This window comes from Oncorhynchus tshawytscha, unplaced genomic scaffold (assembly GCF_018296145.1).
Source record: "Oncorhynchus tshawytscha isolate Ot180627B unplaced genomic scaffold, Otsh_v2.0 Un_scaffold_7041_pilon_pilon, whole genome shotgun sequence".
NCBI lineage: Eukaryota > Metazoa > Chordata > Actinopteri > Salmoniformes > Salmonidae > Oncorhynchus > Oncorhynchus tshawytscha.
Genome location: NW_024609821.1, coordinates 860,001 through 869,255, shown reverse-complemented (window position 1 = coordinate 869,255; position 9,255 = coordinate 860,001). Strand labels below are relative to the sequence as shown.

The following is a 9,255-nucleotide window of genomic DNA, read 5'->3' as shown; positions in this document are numbered from 1 at the left end:
AAGGTGAATCACATTTTTATTTGGTGTACCACCAACGGTACTGTCCAGTTTGGGAATACCTGGTCTATAGAACCCCCCAAAATGTTATTGCTTGCTTCATATATGACACCCCTAAAGGTTTTATATGGAACCTTTTTGTAGGGTTCCTTGATCAGAACCCCAGGTTTTATTTTTCACTGAACCAAAATTGGTTCTATATAGAGTCCTTGGGTTCATAGAGTAGACGTAACAGTACATGTAAATCCTGAAAACTCAAATTAGAATGATATGTTACTTTTGGTATGGTTACATAAAACAGAAGGTATCTTAGGGAAAAGGAGGGTGGTTAGGTTTAGCTAAAAGGGTTAAAGTTAGGGGTAGGGTTAGCTAACATGCTAAGTATAACTATATAAACGCAAAACGTTAAGTGTTGGTCCCATGTTTCCTGAGCTGAAGTGAAAGATCCCAGAAATGTTTCAGATGCTACAAAAAGCATCTTCTCTCAAATGTTGTGCACAAAATGTGTTTACATCCCTGTTAGTGAGCATTTCTCCTCTGCCAAGACAGTCCATCCACCTGACAGGTGTGGCATATCAAGAAGCTGGTTAAACAGCATCATTACACAGTTGCACCTTGTGCTGGGGACAATAAAAGGCCACTATAAAATGTGCAGTTTTGTCACACAATCCAATGCCACAGATGTCTCAAGATTTGAGGGAGCATGAAATTGGTATGCTGACTGCGGGAATGTCCACTAGAAATTTAGCCAGATAATTGAATGTTAATTTCTCTACCATAAGCCACCTCCAATGTTATTTTAGATTTCACCCATTTCACAACCATTGTCACCCAATGAGCTTGCAATGCCAGGGTTTGGGATGCTTCTGGGGACCAGTATGGGAAAAAAGTATGAAAATGTATGCACTCACTGCTGTAAGTCGCTCTGGATGAGAGTCTCTGCTAAATTACTCAAATGTAAATGTAAAATGTGTGGGCGCGCGGTTTGCTGATGTCAAAGTTGTGAGCAGAGTGACCCGCGGTGGGGTTATGGTTTGGGTAGGCATAAACTATGGAAAATGAAGACAATGGCATTTTATCAATGGCAATTTGAAGAGACACCGTGATGAGATCCTGAGGCCCATTGTCATGCCATTCATCTGCCAACATCACCTCATGTTTCAGCATGATAATTGCAAGGAAGCTGAAAATATCCCAGTTCTTCCATAGCCTGCATACTCACCAGACATGTCACCCATTGAGCATGTTTGGGATGCTTTCGACAGCGTTATTTCCCGACTGCCCAGCAACTCAAACAGCCATTGAAGAGAGAAACATTCCACAGGCCTCAACAGCCTTATCCTGGTTAAATAAATGGTCAAATAAAAACTGGTTTTCTGAAATAAATAAATAAAATCACATGAGTATCTGTATTCCCAGTCATGTGAAATCCATAGATTAGGACCCAATTCATTTATTTAAATGGATGATTTTCTTATATGAACTGTAACTCTATAAAATCTTTGAAATTGTTGCATGTTGCTTTTATATTTTTGTTCAGTATAGTTGCAATGTAACTAAAAAAGTAGTGAGTAGTTGAAAAGTTGCTAATTAGCTAAAATGTTAAAGTTTTCCGTGATGAGATTTGAACTCACAACCTTTGGGTTGCTAGACTTTCGCAAACGTCTAGCAACCCTCAAAAAGGTTGTGTGCTCGAATCTCATCACAGAAAACTTTTGTATGTTAGCTATTTAGCAACTTTTCAACTACTTACTACTTTTTAGCTACGTTGCAACTACTTAGCATGTTAGCTAACCCTTCCCCTAACCTTAACCCTTTAGCTAACACTTCCCCTAACCTTAACCCTTTTAGCTAACCCTTCCCCTAACCTTAACCTTAACCCTTTTAGCTAACCCTTCCCCTAACATTAACCCGTTAGCTAACCCTTCCCCTAACCTTAACCCTTTTAGCTAACCCTTCCCCTAACCTTAACCCTTTTAGCTAACCCTTCCCCTAACCTTCACCCTTTTAGCTAACCCTTCCCCTAACCTTCACCCTTTTAGCTAACCCTTCCCCTAACCTTCACCCTTTTAGCTAACCCTTCCCCTAACCTTCACCCTTTTAGCTAACCCTTCACCTAACCTTACCTTAACCTAACTCTTAATCTTAACCCTAACCTTAACCCTAACCCTTAGCCTAGCTAATGTTAGCATTTGACACCTATAAAATGTTAGCCACAACAAATGGGAATTCGTAACATATCTAAGTTTCGCACATTTGTAAGAAATTGTATATTTTGCAAATTTGTAACATATTGTATGTTTTTTGAAAATCATAACATATCATACTAATTGTATTTTGCAACATATCATACAAAATGGGAGATGGACAACTACAAATTAGTACATACCATACGAAATCTTACATATTTTACTAAATGGAGCATCTCGGATTTACATGCAGAATAATATGAAATGCTCTGAGAGCTGGTTGCAAAAAGTGCCATATATGAAGCAAGCAGAACCCTTGTTGGTTCTATACAGAACCTTTTTTCTAAGAGTGTAAACAATGTAGCCTATTCGACAAGATACTTTTGAGTTTCAAAGCTCCATTTCATGGTATCAACCTCCTCAACCATAGCAGGGCAGTTACGGAACTCCCATGTTTGACCTGTAAGCTAATGTACAGACAGGAACAAGACAGTCGGTATGGAGAGAAATAAGAATGGAGAGGAACGCATAGAGAAATAAAATGGAGAGGAACGCATAGAGAAATAAGAATGGAGAGGAACGCGTAGAGAAATAAGAATGGAGAGGAACGCGTAGAGAAATAAGAATGGAGAGGAACGCATAGAGAAATAAGAATGAGAGGAACGCGTAGAGAAATAAGAATGGAGAGGAACGCGTAGAGAAATAAGAATGGAGAGGAACGCGTAGAGAAATAAGAATGGAGAGGAACGCGTAGAGAAATAAGAATGGAGAGGAACGCGTAGAGAAATAAGAATGGAGAGGAACGCGTAGAGAAATAAGAATGGAGAGGAACGAGAAATAAGAATGGAGAGGAACGTAGAGAAAATAAGAATGGAGAGGAACGGAGAGAATGGAAATAAGAATGGAGAGGAACGCGTAGAGAAATAAGAAAATAAGAATGGAGAGGAACGCAGAAATAAGAATGGAGAGGAACGCAGAGAAAGCGATGGTGAGGGACAGATAGGATAAAGACCAGAGAGAGATGGGTGGGCGGGTAGTGAGAAAGATGGGTGGGCGGGTAGTGAGAAAGATGGGTGGGTGTGTAGTGAGAAAGATGGGTGGGTGGGTAGTGAGAAAGATGGGTGGGCGGGTAGTGAGAAAGATGGGTGGGTGGGTAGTGAAAGATCGGTGGGTGGGTAGTGAGAAAGAGGGGTGGGCGGGTAGTGGAAAGATGGGTGGGCGGGTAGTGAGAAAGATGGGTGGGAGGGTAGTGAGAGAGGGGGTGAGTGGGTAGTGAGAGAGATGGGTGGGAGGGGTAGTGAGAAAGATGGGTGGGTGGGTAGTGAGAAGATGGGTGGGTGGGTAGTGAGAAAGAGGGGTGAGTGGGTAGTGAGAAAGATGGGGGTGGGGGGTGAGTGGGTAGTGAGAAAGAGGGGTGGGTGGGTAGTGAGAAAGAGGGGTGAGTGGGTAGTGAGAAAGAGGGGTGGGTGGGTAGTGAGAAAGAGGGTTGAGTGGGTAGTGAGAAAGAGGGGTGAGTGGGTAGTGAGAAAGAGGGGTGAGTGGGTAGTGAGAAAGAGGGGTGAGTGGGTAGTGAGAAAGAGGGGTGAGTGGGTAGTGAGAAAGAGGGGTGAGTGGGTAGTGAGAAAGAGGGGTGAGTAGTGAGAAAGGGGGTAGTGAGAAAGAGGGTTGAGTGGGTAGTGAGAAAGAGGGGTGAGTGGGTAGTGAGAAAGAGGGGTGAGTGGGTAGTGAGAAAGAGGGGTGAGTGGGTAGTGAGAAAGAGGGGTGAGTGGGTAGTGAGAAAGAGGGGTGGGGGTAGTGAGAAAGAGGGGTGAGTGGGTAGTGAGAAAGAGGGGTGAGTGGGTAGTGAGAAAGAGGGGTGAGTGGGTAGTGAGAAAGAGGGTTGAGTGTCTGCAGAGGGGATTGGGAGGGGAGTAGAGGAAAGAAGAGAAGGGATAAAGGTGTAGGTCATGCGGATATAGGTGGCAAGGATATAGGTGGCAAGGCAGACAGAGGAAATTCCAGTGCACCAAACACTCACACAGTATTTCTACTGGCAGCTCATGTTCCCGAGCACCAAGTCACATCACCAGTAGTGTAGGCTACAACATACTTCTCTGCGGAAATCCCACTTTCATGTTTCCATAGCCTAATTAATGCATATATTAAATACATTTCAGGTTACTGGCCCTGCATCAAAATGCACTTACAACGTAGGCCTACACATTTGCCTCCAATTATCAAATTATTTTATACATTTTTCAGTCCTCCTAGAATAGCGCTAAAGTAGGCTTTATAGATTGTATCTACAATAGGCCTCCGACAATGGAATGATAGAAATGGCTTAGAAATGGACCGGACCAATGAGTGTGCGGTGGGCGTGTCCTCCTGCCTCTGCTGGTGTAAACAGCGTGTTCAGAAGCGCCAGGCTCGCGCGGAGCGGAGAGGAGATGCGTGTATAAATATCAGAGTGCCTCTTCTCTCCGCTATAGCAGACCTGACACATGACCTAATTGTCCCTGTCACATCTCCAGTGTGTCCTCACCAAGACCGCACTTCCCGAAGGAGTCGACTAGAAAACGGTTGGTTTATTCTACAGGTTGGTGCGTCTCCTGATCTCCGTGGAGTTTATAAGCTAACTACTAAACCTTTTGGGGATTTAAAAACAACTCCAGCTCGCCTCTTTTTCTTTTCTTTTCGCTCGGCTCTTACTCTAGTGTCAAAGCCAAAGCCACCGGTGTATCGGTAGTCTAGCCTGCTAATAGGAATACCACAGACTGCTTTGGGTCGCTGTGGACTACATGCTGCAGAAAGGAGCGGCCAGTGCCAGCTGTGGCTGTAAGGACCAGAGGTGTTTGTTTTGAAGGTGCGCCTTTTTGCGGTTCGTTCCAGCTCATCTCCTCCCAGTGCCATTGATCAGTGTCAAAATAAATCGGGCTACAAAATATACATGTAGCCCTACATGTAATTAATGCAATTTACACAATGCCATCCTTGTAGACTTTGACCGTGCATGACAGCAACATTGGTACGGTATCTGTGCGTTAACAACCGTATCATGTACCAACACGTTTCACCCGGCAAGCAAGCACAACTCGCGCAAGTGGTAGCATTGTTAAAACCACAAATTCTATTTATAGGGCTGGTTTATGTATGATGTTGTATAATATGATACTGTGCAGCAAGGGTAGCCTATGCTGTGTATTTTCAAGCGCTCCGTTCGCATGTGCCACTGTATCTTGCGCTCGATTCTCGTAACGTGCGCGCCCGGTTTCGCTGCCCCGGGGGGCATCAAGTGCACAGTCATCAGGTATGTGTTTTTTATATTCTTCCAACAACATTCCGTCATTTTCAACATGTCCATATATTCAAGTTGTATTGCTGATAATAGTTCGGTGTTTTTCAGATTGATGCGCCCATATACGAACCTATAGCTAATCGGTGATTATATCGAACTCAGTCAGTATTGGTGAGGTAAGAGCAGCGTTAGTTTAGTTTATACTAGCCTATGTACCCAACAGGTTCCTTCATTATCAGGATATGTATGTGGAATGAGTGATGAGCACGTGACAGTTGAGGTTTGACTGAGGCTGTAAGGGCATATTGATGGTGAATATAAGAGTTGCTTAGAATATGACAGAGCTGTTCAATAAGTGAATGGATTTCCTGCTGTAATTGAAGTCTTTAGAGGGCTTAGTGGTCAGGGAATAAGCAGTGTGCATGTTTCTGTGTGTGTGTGTGTGTGTGTGTGTGTGTGTGTGTGTGTGTGTGTGTCTGTCAGATTTAAGAAAGGGGAAAAGTTAACCCTGTACTTCCCCCTCCTTCTTTCAGTCGCTCTTATAAAAGATGCATAACTAGCAGAGATGACAATGATGATGATATCAAATCTCAGGAAAGGAATGACCATGACCGGATTTCAAGGCCATAATTGACAAGATCCCTGCATGAGAGAACGAGAGAGAGACAGAGAGGGAGGGAGGGATGTTTGGAAGCAACAGAGGTCCACATTAGAGCCACAGAACAGGGATTGAAGGAACACCCATTGGAACCATGTAATCAGTCCTGGGAATGTCAAAGCATCTCAGAGAAACAGATACCTGGGTTTGACTGACAGCCAGAGGTTGACAAACTAATTGGTATATTCAGAATGTACTCTAGGTTTCCACACATAACCCATAACCAAGGAGAGGAGAGAAAAAGGAGAGGAGAGTGAGAGAAGAGGGGAGGGGAGGAGAGAAAGGAAAGAGAATAGGGGAGGAGTGGAGAGAGAAAGAAGAGGGGAGGAAAGGAGAATGGAGAAGAGAAAAGGTGGACAAGAGAGATGAGATGAAAGCAGAAGAGAAGAAAGGACAGATGATGAGAGGACAGACGATGAGAGGAGAGGAGGAGAAAGGACAGATGATGAGAGGAGAGGAGGAGAAAGGACAGATGATGAGAGGACAGACGAGGAGAGGAGAGGAGGAGAAAGGACAGATGAAGAGAGGACAGACGAGGAGAGGAGAGGAGGAGAAAGGACAGATGAAGAGAGGAGAGGAGGAGAAAGGACAGATGAAGAGAGGACAGACGATGAGAGGAGAGGAGGAGAAAGGACAGATGAAGAGAGGACAGATGATGAGAGGAGAGGAGGAGAAAGGACAGATGATGAGAGGACAGACGATGAGAGGAGAGGAGGAGAAAGGACAGATGATGAGAGGACAGACGATGAGAGGAGAGGAGGAGAAAGGACAGATGATGAGAGGACAGACGATGAGAGGAGAGGAGGAGAAAGGACAGATAAAGAGAGGACAGACGATGAGAGGAGAGGAGGAGAAAGGACGGATGAAGAGAAGATAGGAGAAGAGAGTCGTGAGAAGAAGTCAGGAATACAGCAGGTGAGTGCAACCTTTCCTTGCCTTCTTTTGACTTGCAAATATTACTGTGCATACATCGCCCAAGGGACAGGTGTGTGTGATACCCTCTTACCAGGGTCCCTCTCGAAGGTATCTGTAGAATGACCAGAATAACACAGACAACCCCATTTCTCATGAAGTGTATAAAATAGGCACTACAGTTTATCATATGTCTGTATGGTGGTGGATGTACACATACTGTAGGTGTGGTGGTGGATACACACATAGACTATATATTACGATGAGGGGAGGAGGGAGAGAGAAGGATACAGAGGAAAAGTGGACGAGATGTCTGGAGAGGGAAGTATAGAGAGAGAGAAAGTAGAGGTGGAGAGTGATCTAGATAGAGATTGAGGAGAGCTATACAGAGAGATGTAGAGAGAGGGGCCTACAGTTTAATTATTACTCTAACAGCTACTAGTATCACTCCATCTATTTGAGCTTGTTCTGTGGTTTTCTTAGTATAGATATAGAATGACTAGAAAGGACATTCCATTCATGTTGTTGTGGCTCATATTGGCTGCAGCAATCAGAATGCTCAGTGCATTGACTCATATCATATCCTCATCCCTCAGACTCTCATTGCCTTTCTAAATGCTGTTTGCATGCAGCAATGTGTGTGCGTGCGTGTGCTTGCAATGATATGAAGTGGACCATGACAAATCCAGTGAATTTCAGGCTCGTGCATTTCAACTTGCGTGCTATTCCGTTTTGTTACATCCCTCCCAACTTGTTAGCAGCTCGGCTGTGTTTTTTCTGAGCTGTGTTCAATCTGCTAGGTCTATTTCTGTTTCTATGCCGCGTATATTTCAATGTTCATTCTGCTAGGTCTGCAAGGTTCATTCTGCACATTTTTTATATGTACAGTCTGTCAAGTCCATTTCCATGTTAATTCCGCTAGGTGTATTTCTATGTCCCTTCTGCTAGGTCTCTTTCTATGTCCATTCTGCTAGGTCTCTTTCTATGCCCATTCTGCTAGGTCTCTTTCTATGTCCATTCTGCTAGGTCTCTTTCTATGTCCCTTCTGCTAGGTCTCTTTCTATGCCCCTTCTGCTAGGTCTCTTTCTATGTCCATTCTGATAGGTCTCTTTCTATGTCCATTCTGCTAGGTCTCTTTCTATGTCCCTTCTGCTAGGTCTGTTTCTATGTTAATTCTGCTAGGTCTATTTCTATGTCTATTCTGCTGGTTTTGTTTTATATGTACATTCTGCTAGGTCTATGTCTACATACATTCTGCTAGGTCTTTCTATGTCCATTTTGGTATACATATTTCTATTGTTATTCTGCTAGGTCTATGTCTACATACATTCTGCTAGGTCTATTTCTACATATATTCTGCTAGGTCTATGTCTACATATATTCTGCTAGGTCTATTTCTACATATATTCTGCTAGGTCTATTTCTACATATATTCTGCTAGGTCTATGTCTACATACATTCTGCTAGGTCTATGTCTACATACATTCTGCTAGGTCTATGTCTACATACATTCTGCTAGGTCTTTCTATGTCCATTTTGGTATACATATTTCTATTGTTATTATGCTAGGTCTATGTCTACAAGAATTCTGCTAAGTATATTTCTGTCCATTTTGCTAGATCTTATTTCTATGTCAATTCTGCTGGTTTTGTTTTTATATGTATATTCTGCTAGGTCTATTTATCTACATATATTCTGCTAGGTCTATGTCTACATACATTCTGCTAGGTCTATTTCTACATACATTCTGCTAGGTCTATGTCTACATATATTCTGCTAGGTCTATGTCTACATATATTCTGCTAGGTCTATGTCTACATACATTCTGCTAGGTCTATGTCTACATATATTCTGCTAGGTCTATTTCTACATATATTCTGCTAGGTCTATGTCTACATATATTCTGCTAGGTCTATGTCTACATACATTCTGCTAGGTCTATTTCTACATATATTCTGCTAGGTCTATGTCTACATATATTCTGCTAGGTCTATGTCTACATATATTCTGCTAGGTCTATGTCTACATATATTCTGCTAGGTCTATGTCTACATATATTCTGCTAGGTCTATGTCTACATACATTCTGCTAGGTCTATGTCTACATACATTCTGCTAGGTCTATGTCTACATATATTCTGCTAGGTCTATGTCTACATATTCTGCTATTCTGCTAGGTCTATGTCTACATACATTCTGCTAGGTCTATGTCTACATACATTCTGC

At 42.9% G+C, this 9,255-nt stretch overlaps 1 protein-coding gene across 7 annotated transcripts in view; it reads left to right on the top strand.

Annotated features, from left to right (window-relative positions):
• The first annotated feature begins 4,582 nt into the window (after positions 1-4,582).
• Positions 4,583-9,255, top strand: part of LOC112240112 (cell migration-inducing and hyaluronan-binding protein) — a 177,981-nt gene continuing 173,308 nt past the window's right edge. For 2 of the 7 annotated variants that reach the window (XM_042319001.1, XM_042319003.1), the window contains exon 1: positions 4,583-4,761. The gene's annotated coding sequence lies outside the window, so the exon portion shown is untranslated. Of the gene's footprint in view, positions 5,029-6,914; positions 7,034-9,255 lie in introns of those variants that run through there. The other 5 variants (XM_042319004.1, XM_042319002.1, XM_042319006.1 and 2 more) reach the window with 3 other exon arrangements.